At 45.6% G+C, this 10,726-nt stretch overlaps 1 pseudogene across 1 annotated transcript; it reads right to left on the bottom strand.

Annotated features, from left to right (window-relative positions):
* Window positions 1-630: 630 nt before the first annotated feature.
* LOC143718543 (guanylate-binding protein 7-like) lies at window positions 631-10,318 on the bottom strand (annotated as a pseudogene). Its single transcript, XR_013196439.1, has 6 exons — window positions 10,251-10,318; window positions 10,089-10,096; window positions 9,750-10,030; window positions 1,523-1,735; window positions 1,251-1,353; window positions 631-884 (listed from the first exon to the last, which is right to left on the bottom strand). The product of XR_013196439.1 is annotated as a guanylate-binding protein 7-like (transcript).
* Between the last annotated feature and the right edge of the window lie 408 nt (window positions 10,319-10,726).

Here is a 10,726-nt window from a genome sequence, read left to right on the forward strand (position 1 = left end):
ATTGAAGATCTAGGCAACATTCAATTAAATAACAGCTGTGATTCACTGATCCAGGAAGAAGGTTGGCTGCAGCTGGCCAATGCTTCACATGCTCACTTCAGCGAGGATCTGAGATATTCACCCTATGAAGTTTTCACTGCTAAATCAAATCTGGCCTAAATCTAATATATCTGATATTTTAACAAAGCTTAAAAAAAGAATGTAATCATGGTTGCAATGCTATTGCTATCAGATATGTTTCTGTAAGATACTAAATTTCAAAATCAGCATATCAGCCTGTTATTTACATAAAAGGATGATCAGCTACCAAACATTACCGTATTGAATCGACAAAACGTAGAACTTGAAACGGCTGTGATATAACATAAAAATAATTTGTAGCTATGATTTCAAAACAACAAAAAGTCACATCAAATGCAGTGAGATTATAGTAATAACAAAATCAGAAATCTGTAAAAGCAGTGAACTCCATCTTTCAACACGTCACTGTATAGAACAGGAGGACGATCGAGATGCGGGTCTGGGTCTGCTATTAATTGCTTGCATCTGCTGTGTGTGCTGCTGCCTCCGTACTTCCATGTTCTGTTCATTTCTTCGCTGCTGATCTGATATCATCTGTGCATACTTTCTCTATGTACTCTCTTCTACCACTGCATTCTTTCTCGTCAGCTCCTTTATCTCCCAGGCCATCCTGTCAGCTTTCTCCTAAAAGCCCTTCTCCATCAGGGCAGACTGCTCTCTCAGCTTACTCTCCATTTTACGCTTTGTCTCCTGTTGTTGGCGGGACATCTCCTCTTCCATCCTTTCTATGACCTGTCTCACCCTCTCTTCATTATTCTGTTGTTCAGTCTCCCTCTTCTCCTCCAGTTGACGCTGCCTCTCTCCTCTGGGGAGCCAAAAAAGAAGGAAGGAGAAGTTTAAGGAAACAGGTGAATTAAAGATGGAGAAGAGACAAGAGTCCAATCATGGAGACAATCTTACTTAGATAAACTCTACAAATAAACTCTACAGTGTTATCCCACATGTTTACAATGAATACACTTAAAACTGCAGCTCTCAAAATGTTGTAGATATGGAACGAGACTGCCTCAGATTCTCTAGGCCATTGACTGGCATCATTCTCTTTCTACTAGATGCATGAATAGCTTATATAGCTTACTGTTTTTATTGAAAACAACAACTGTACAACTGGGATGGTGCTATCCATCGCATCATTTGTGTCTACTATGTTAAAAACACAAAGCTTTTACCACAAATCCTTCTTTCATTTTCAGTTAGTTTATCATCAGCTTGCAGAATGGCTGTAGTCACTGCAACCTTTTCCTGTAGAAACTTCTCCAACACCTCAGCAATCTATGAGGACACACAAGGGAAGAGTAAAAGTGCTGTTTAAAAAATATAATATCACTTACATTTAAAATATATGCCACCATATTGTTATTGAATAATTATGGCTTTTTACTAATATGAAATCATATTGAAAATACGATTGTCATAATTTGTATAATTTAACATTGATGACCTTGACTTCTTTGCAGGCCAGTGTATTGTACTGATTCACAATGTCCTCCAGGTCCTGGCAGAAGAGATCGTAACCACCAGCTTTAGCATAAAATCCTTGATTGATTCTTTCTGTCATTGGATCAGAGAGAACTGACATAAGACTTACACATTTTGCCTCGGAACCCTTCTCATTGTCCCAGAGATACGCATCAAACTGACGATTGATGGCTTCCTAAAACACCATACAGGAAAACAGGAAGGATACTTAATGCTCATTATTTGGGTTATTTTGCATATTATCCATAGAATCATTTAGCAGTGCTTTTATCCAAAGCCACTTACAAGTCCCATATCTACCTACCAGTGGTGGAGCCTACCATGCCAGATGTCCTATCCTAACCACTGGGAACAAGTAGTGGTTCAGTGTCTTGCCCAAGGACACTATATATATATATATATATATATATATATATATATATATATATATATATATAGCCAGGATGCACCAGGTTTTGAAACAGGAACCTTTTGATTATCAGTGAATTTCTCTACCCCTGAGCCACTGTTTTCAGGGTAAAATAAAGATGTTTATAAATGAAAAAATAAAACATAATAAAATTCTATTAAGCCTGTGATAGACTGGCCACCCATCCAGGGTGTTTGATGCCTATAGCACAAGATGCTGGGATAGACTCATAGGTCAAGCGGTTTGGAAAATGGATGGATGGATGGATGAAAATGTATATTTTTCCTTTCTTGGATTTGGTTAAAAAAAACTTGAGTTACACTTTATTTCGAATTTTCACTTTATTTCTGTAGTAAACTGTCAGTAGACTGTTAGGTTAGGGTTAGGGTTCGGGTTAGGAGAACAAGTTGACTTGTAGTTGCTAAGTTACTTATAGTCAGTAGAATATCTGTTGGGGGACCAACAAAATAAAGTGTTAGCAGATATTAAGCAGACAGCCTACTAATCCTCTAATGACAGTTAGTTGACATGTAGCTGCAAAGTTACTTATAGTTAGTTGAATGTCTAAAGTGGACTATCAAAATAAAGTGTTACCAAAACTTGGAATGGATTAATATGAAGAACTGGACACTGCTTGGAACAACTTTGCCCAGATAAAGGTATCTACCTGTCCTACAAAACTGCAAGCACATAACAGATAGATAACAAGGACAAACAAGTCCAACACATTGTTTGTGACTTTACTTTATAATGGACACATCAGAATTGGAAACATGTCACAACATTTTTAATTTATCTTATTGAGATTTCAAAGCATCTCTGTTTGGTGCCTTCAGTTTTTTGATATTAGGCATTTGTATTTTTCCTGTCACGGACACGTTCAGGAAAAAGGACCCAAATGCAATCTGCGAGACAACAGTTCCTTTAATGAAAATAATGCAAGCTACGTAGAGTAGCAAAAACAGAAAGTCTCTCGTAGCAGATAATCAGAAGAACAGAAAGTCTCTTGTAGTCGAATCAAACAGAGGAGTGATCCCACAATAATACTCAGCGTCCCGCAGCAGAAACACAAATCAGGGCTCGTGGTCCGTCTGTCGCCCTCAGATACAGAGAAGCTGGGTAGAGAAAGACTTCAGTAATTTCCAGCACTGGCAGGGCACAGGTTGCAAACATACGTCACCAGGACAGGACAAGACAAGACAAGATGCGGACAGGTAAGCTCTGAAACGCGCGTTAACATCGTCAATAATCTGGCAGAGAGAAGGGGGAAAAGAGAACTAGAAGTAGGAAAGCTAATTAGGAAGAAAGTGATAACAGGTGGAAATGGAGAAAGAGTAATGGAAAGGCTGATGGCAATCAGCTGGTGGAGAATGAATGAGCGTGATAGTAAGTGGGTGTGTCTAAGCGAGGTGTGTGTGTATGAAGGGAGCGCGGGTGAGAATGGATACAGAAAACAAAAGAACACAAGAGGGAGACAGAGACAGAAGAGAACACCGGGATCGTGACAGTACCCCCTCCTCAACGAGCGCCCCCTGGCGCTCCCGAGGGTAGAGGCTGGCGAGTGCGGTAGAAGTCCTCGATAAGCGAGCGGTCCAAGACGTTCCGTGAAGGAATCCAGCTTCTCTCCTCCGGCCCGTATCCCTCCCAGTCGACAAGGTACTGGTGACCACGACCTCGCGGACGGACATCAAGTAACTTACGTACGCGATATACAGGACCTTCCTCCACCTGAGCAGGAGGGGGAGCCTGGCGAGGTGGGGGGCGGACGACGGGCTTGACGCACGAAACATGAAACACTGGATGGACGCGCCGGAGGTTAGGAGGCAATCTAAGTCTAACCGCGACAGGACTGATTATCTTAGAGATAGAATATGGCCCAATAAATTTAGGGGCCAACTTGCGGGACGCGAATCGTAAAGGAAGATTGCAAGAGGAAAGCCAAACCCTTTGACCGCAGATGTATCTCGGACTCTTAATACGATGACGATTAGCGGCACGGCGAGTGAGAGAACGAGTATGGCATAGAGCAGACCTCACCCCTCTCCAGGTTCTTTTACAACGGCGAATAAACGCCGCGACAGACGGAACATTAGTCTCCGCCTCCTGAGAAGGAAACAGAGGTGGCTGGTACCCAAGACAACCGTGAAACGGAGATAAGCCGGTGGCGGAGGACGGAGAAGAATTATAGGCATATTCGGCCCACGGAAGTTGATCAGCCCACGAGGAAGGATTACGAAATGCGAGACTGCGGAGAATACGACCAACAATCTGATTAGTTCGTTCGGCCTGACCGTTGGTCTGTGGGTGAAAACCAGAAGATAGACTGGGTGACGCACCGATCTGACGGCAAAACTCCTTCCAAAATAACGACGCAAACTGAGGTCCGCGATCAGACACGACATCCGAGGGAAGTCCGTGAAGCTTGAAAACATGACTAACGACGGCTTGAGCGGTCTCCTTAGCGGATGGGAGTTTGGGAAGAGGAATGAAGTGAGCGGCTTTAGAAAAGCGATCAACTACAGTGAGGATTACAGTGTTGCCTTTGGACTCCGGTAGTCCGGTAATGAAGTCGAGCGCGATATGTGACCACGGGCGAGATGGAATAGACAGGGGTCTAAGCAGACCAGCCGGTGGCAAATTACTAGACTTAGTCTGGGCACAGATAGAACAGGCGGCCACAAATCGACGGATATCGCGCTCGCGGGTAGGCCACCAGAATCTCTGACGGATGACAGCAATGGTTCCCCTAACTCCAGGATGGGCGAACAACTTGGAGGAGTGACCCCATTGCATGACAGCCAAGCGAGTGGGGACAGGAACAAAGAGTAGGTCTCGCGGACATTGGCGAGGAGTGACGACCCGAGATAAAGCCCGTTTAACCAAGCGTTCGATTCCCCAGATGGAAGAACCAACGATGCAGCCTTGAGGAAGAATCTCCTTTCTCACAGGAGTTCCCACGGGGGAATCGAACTGACGCGAGAGAGCGTCGGGCTTAAGGTTCTTGGAACCAGGGCGATACGAAATAGAAAAATCAAAGCGATCAAAAAACAGGGACCAACGAGCTTGGCGAGCGTTAAGTCGTTTAGCAGACCGTATGTACTCGAGGTTTTTATGATCGGTCCAGACCACGAATGGAACAGGAGAGCCCTCGAGCCAATGACGCCACTCCCCCAAGGCTAAACGAATGGCCAGAAGTTCTCGATTACCGACGTCATAATTTCGCTCGGGAGGAGAAAGACGGTGAGAGTAGAAAGCGCACGGGTGAACCTTATCATCAGAAGATGACCGTTGCGACAGAATGGCCCCAACGCCCACCTCTGACGCGTCGACCTCCACGATGAATTGTCTGGAGGGATCGGGAGTAACTAGAATAGGAGCAGACGTAAACAAGGTCTTTAAACAATCGAAAGCGGACTGGGCTGAGTGCGACCATTCAAAACGGGACTTGACAGACGTGAGAGCGGTGAGAGGAGCGGCGACTTGACTAAAGTTGCGGATAAACCTCCGATAAAAATTCGCAAAACCCAAAAAGCGCTGTAAAGCGACTCGTGAGTCGGGAACCGGCCAATCGGTGACAGCCTGAACCTTAGCGAGGTCCATGCTGACTCCGTCAGCAGAAATTACGGACCCTAAAAAAGTGACCGACTTGGCATGAAAGGTACATTTCTCGGCCTTAACGAAAAGGCGATTCTCCAACAAACGTTGGAGTACACGACGTACGTGTTGAACGTGAACCTGGAGAGATGGGGAGAAAATTAATATGTCATCTAGATATACAAAAACAAAGACATTCAACATGTCTCTCAAAACATCATTTACTAGGGCTTGAAAGACTGAAGGGGCATTGACGAGGCCGAACGGTAAAACCTTATATTCAAAATGCCCGAGGGGGGTGTTAAACACGGTTTTCCATTCATCTCCCTCTCGTATACGCACCAAATGATACGCGTTCCGCAGATCCAGTTTAGTGAAAATCTTTGCCCCCTGAAGGATCTCGAAAGCTGATGACATAAGGGGAAGAGGGTAGCGGTTCTTGACCGTTATGTCATTTAGCCCACGATAATCTATACAAGGGCGCAAAGAGCCGTCTTTCTTCTTTACAAAAAAGAAACCTGCGCCCGCGGGAGAGGACGACGAAACAATTGTACCTGCAGCGAGGGACTCTGAGAGATATTTCTCCATGGCTTCGCGCTCGGGCGCGGACAATGAATACAGCCTGCCCCGCGGCGGAGTCGTGCCAGGTTGGAGGTCGATACAACAGTCGTACGGGCGATGGGGAGGAAGAGAAGCGGCACGTGATCGACTAAAAACCGCCCTCCAATCGAGATACTCCTCCGGAACCCCCGACAGATCACCAGGGTCCTCCTGAAACACAGAAACAGAAGAGACAGGGGGAACAGCAGACACTAAACACTTAACATGACAAGACAATCTCCACGAGAGAATGGACCCCTTGCCCCAATCAATATGTGGACTGTGTTCAACGAGCCAGGGATGGCCCAAAACAATGGGAGTGTAGGGCGAATGAAAAATAAAAAAGGTAATAGTCTCCCTGTGATTGCCAGAAAGCGTGAGACTCACCGGAATGGTAGTACGGCTGACTCTTTCAAGCTCGCTACCATCAAGGGCAAAAACAGGAGTACTGTCATTCAAATCAACTAAAGGAATGCCCTGTTCAAGAGCCCAAGTCTCGTCTAAAAAACTGGCCTCCGCTCCCGAGTCGATAAGGGCCTGACAGGTTACAGAAGAGCCGGACCATTGGAGAGTGGCAGGGAAAGAAGTGCGTGAACTTGGCGGAGGGACACAAACAGTAGCGCTCGCCAGAAGCCCTCTCCTTACTGACGAGCGTTGGCTTTTACTTTGCATGTGGTAGCGAAGTGACCGGCAGATCCACAGTAAAGGCAAAGTCGGTTTAAGATGCGTCGCTCACGTTCAGCAGCAGTGATCCGAATTCCCCCCAACTGCATTGGCTCAGGAACCGGATTAATAGGAGGGGTATAAGAAACGGGAGGTGAGGAGAGCAGAGCCCTCTCCATGCCGCGTGCTCGGCGCCGAAGCTCGAAACGTCTGTCTATGCGGATAGCTTGGTCAATAAGAGAGTCAAGATGGGTCGGCACCTCCCGGGACAGAATCTCGTCCTTAATGTCTGCGTTGAGACTCTCAATAAATCGAGCAACAAGCGCTGGCTCATTCCATCCACATGTTGTAGCGAACGTGCGGAATTCAATTGAAAAGTCCGGGACTGACCGTTTACCCTGACGGAGAGATGAGAGCAAACGAGAAGCCTCGACACCATGTGAAGACCGGTCAAACACTCGAGTCATCTCCTCCTTAAATGTAGAGTAACAGCTGGTGCAATCAGAGTCGGCATTCCAGACCGCCGTTCCCCACTCTCGCGCCCTCCCGGTGAGAAGAGAAACAACGTAGGCGATACGAGTGCGGTCCAGCGAGTAGGTGAGTGGCTGTAAAGTGAAAACCACCTCGCATTGAGTAAGGAACGAGCGGCACTCTGAAGGGTCGCCAGAGTAGCAGGGTGGATTATTTATTCTGGGTTCTTGGGTACCAGAGAGGCGCGGAGGAGGTTCCGAGCGTAGATGGTGCATCTGCTCTGAGAGATCCGACAGTTGACTCGCCAAGGATTCGACTGCTCGACGGGTAGTGGTCAGCTCGTTCTGTTGGCGGCCCAGCATGGCTCCCTGAAATTCCACCGCAGACTGAACGGAATGGTCAGTTGCTGGGTCCATCCTTTGGCCAGATTATTCTGTCACGGACACGTTCAGGAAAAAGGACCCAAATGCAATCTGCGAGACAACAGTTGAAAATGAAAATAATGCAAGCTACGTAGAGTAGCAAAAACAGAAAGTCTCTCGTAGCAGATAATCAGAAGAACAGAAAGTCTCTTGTAGTCGAATCAAACAGAGGAGTGATCCCACAATAATACTCAGCGTCCCGCAGCAGAAACACAAATCAGGGCTCGTGGTCCGTCTGTCGCCCTCAGATACAGAGAAGCTGGGTAGAGAAAGACTTCAGTAATTTCCAGCACTGGCAGGGCACAGGTTGCAAACATACGTCACCAGGACAGGACAAGACAAGACAAGATGCGGACAGGTAAGCTCTGAAACGCGCGTTAACATCGTCAATAATCTGGCAGAGAGAAGGGGGAAAAGAGAACTAGAAGTAGGAAAGCTAATTAGGAAGAAAGTGATAACAGGTGGAAATGGAGAAAGAGTAATGGAAAGGCTGATGGCAATCAGCTGGTGGAGAATGAATGAGCGTGATAGTAAGTGGGTGTGTCTAAGCGAGGTGTGTGTGTATGAAGGGAGCGCGGGTGAGAATGGATACAGAAAACAAAAGAACACAAGAGGGAGACAGAGACAGAAGAGAACACCGGGATCGTGACAGTTCCGCCCTTCGGAGTTTAAAGTCCCTGTAAAGTCACTGAGTTTGTCACACCACAGAAAAACATGTTATTAGCCACCCAGCCAAATTTGAATAATAAAAAAAGCGGCAAGTACATAAAATAAGCTATCAAAATCTTGAAAAAATGAGCAGTAGTAGACTACTGCTCTCAAACGCTGTGTCTGCTGGCTGCGCTGAAACTGTCACCGCTACAGCCGGAATGGATGCTCGCACGTAGGGCACGCACTACCGATGATGGCACCAGTTGTCGGCGCGACGGGAGGATGAAGGCCGAGGCGGGAGATAGTCGGTTCGGCCTCATTCACCAGTAACAGCGGATTATCAGTGAATCCCAGTTGTCTCCGACGAAAGTTTATAAAAGTATCCAGTGTAAAATGATCACTACAGAGGCGGGGTTTGGCGGTGATCCTCAGCTCTCCATCAAGGTGGCTCTTCACAAAATTAATCCACCTCTTCTTGATGTGATCGTTTTTAGGAAGTTTAAATAAGGACACCGATCTGTTTTGTACGTGATCGCATCCAGGTAGTACGCATTTCCGTGACAAACGCATAGCTAGCTAGCAAACTGTAGGCTGTAGTAACTAATAGTACTGACAGTAACTAGCGATTAGGGGAGGGCCAGCCTCAGGGGCTCCAGTGCGTCATCAAGTAGGGGCGTGTCCAGGAGCTCAGGGGATCCAGTGCGTCTTCAAGTAGGGGCGTGTCCAGGAGCTCAGGGGATCCAGTGCGTCATCAAGTAGGGGCGTGTCCAGGAGCTCATGGGATCCAGTGCATCATCGAGCCCCGTTTTAACCCCGCCCAAAAAATCCGGAACACAGCAATGGTGAAAAAGCTGTTTAATGGTCTAACTCCACAATTCAGTACTTCACAGTTCACAGTCTTTGTAATATGTTTTAGCAATACATTTCTAACATTTCTAATGTGTTTAGATTTTTTTTTTAATTGCCTTTACAGGGACTTTAAGGGAAAGCCATAGGGTCATGTGTGCACGGCCCATTTATGACGGCGTTTAAAGCCCCTACTGTCGATGTGATGGGCCTGCCTGATTGTGCGATAGGATCCCTTCGTGTTTTAGAGGTTTCCCTTTCCACTCATGTGTTTCAGGGTCCCATGCAGGAAGGTCATGCAATGAATTATAGCATTTATTTAAATTCATTAAAGGGAGAGAGAGAGAGGGCGGAGTGAGAGATGCATACCTGTTTAATTACTTCAATAAAAACAGTATATTAATATAGAACGGTGATTCAAATGACTTGGAACTACCTGTGCAATAAACGATTTTATGACACACCTTGCAGATAATCAGACTCAAGTATTCAGACAGACCATGGTATAATTTGGTATGGCAACTCCCACCTACCTCTAAAGATGTCAAGTACTTCCCATCATGGTCCCTGAAGGAGCGTTTCATGAAGGTTTGTTTTGCCATGAGGTTGAAACACTGGTGTTCCAAAGTGATTTCATTCAGTTCCACAGGGAAGGAGTCATTCAGCTTCTCCATTCCACTCTGGTAAACCTGAAGCCCCTCCTTCACTGCAGACTCATTCTCAATCATTGCCATGGCGATCACAGCGTTCTCCAGAAATGGAACTTCACCACTGGAGATGGTGTCCACGTACGTTTTTACAAGATGACCCAAAACTTTAGGGAGGCAGAGGGGTCAAACACAAAGAATTAAAAAAGGTCCAAATAAATGGACGTTGGCTACTTAGAATAGCAAATGGCAGTAATCAGGTATCAGAGATATTTTCTAAAGCGGTTTTTGATTTTTCAAGCATCATGTCACGAAGATGTTGGTCAGGTGGAAAATAGGTTATTTTATTTACTGTTAGTTTGGATTTTGGCCTACTTGTTAATGTACTGTGAGATTGGGAAAGGGTCAACCTGTTTTTTGAGTACAACTAATTCTCTGTCCTTTTTTTGTTGCATATTATAGGACAACGTGTACAGGAATCCATGCGGCGTGTGGATTCTCAGGGGGTTTTGATGCGCACCCTTCAGCTAAACCCACGAAGGCGCAGGAGGTACTCTGTACCAGCACCAAACAGTTTGTGGCACATCGACGGAAATCACAAGTTAATAAGGTATCAGAAAAACATTATTAATATCAACTACTTTTACAAAATTTCATAGCAACCTCCATACAGTGAATTATCCTAGTCTTGAAAACTCGATAGGCCTACTTTTAATGTATACCGAGATTTAGATTTTTCCATGGTGGATGGATTAAAGGACTACTTTAAAATCAAAATACTCCACAGAACCATACATTAAATAAATCCACTTGTTTAGTTGTGACTGTATATTACAACACAAATTATGAACTAGATGTTGTGA

This window comes from Siphateles boraxobius, unplaced genomic scaffold, assembly GCF_051911475.1.
Source record: "Siphateles boraxobius isolate OS27281-9 unplaced genomic scaffold, OSU_SipBor_1 61, whole genome shotgun sequence".
NCBI lineage: Eukaryota > Metazoa > Chordata > Actinopteri > Cypriniformes > Leuciscidae > Siphateles > Siphateles boraxobius.